This window comes from Lagenorhynchus albirostris, chromosome 3 (genome assembly GCF_949774975.1).
Source record: "Lagenorhynchus albirostris chromosome 3, mLagAlb1.1, whole genome shotgun sequence".
NCBI classification, from domain to species: Eukaryota; Metazoa; Chordata; class Mammalia; order Artiodactyla; family Delphinidae; genus Lagenorhynchus; species Lagenorhynchus albirostris.
The window spans coordinates 126,453,553-126,454,031 of NC_083097.1; positions in this window are offsets into that span (position 1 = coordinate 126,453,553).

Here is a 479-nt window from a genome sequence, read left to right on the forward strand (position 1 = left end):
TTCCACCGCCTTAAACTCCAACAGCCCTTTTATAAGATACACGGTACTTTTGAAAAGCCTGCTGTGATCTGGCCCTTGCCCACCTGTCTGGCCTCATCTCTCAGCACCACCCCAGCCCCCAGTTCTAGCTCTCCTCGCTGGCCCCTCACATCCTATGTGTGACATGGCCTCAGCCTGCAGTGCCCGTGCCCCTCTCTGCCTGTGAGCTCCCACTCAGACTTCAAGGTCCAGTGCAAACGTCTCCTCCTCCGGGAGGCCTTCCCCACCCCCAGGCCGAGCTGGTGGCACCCTTCCCTGGCCCTCCCAGATCATTTTCCGTGATGCGTCGCAAAGGCTGTTTACAGGTCTGACACAGGCCTGGCTGAGCTCCTTGAAGACAGAGCCCTGCCTTATTTATTTTCAGTCCATAGAGAGAGGCTCAGAGAATGTGAGAAGGTGGAGGGAGGGAGGGAGGGAGGGAGGGAGGGAAGAAGGGAGGA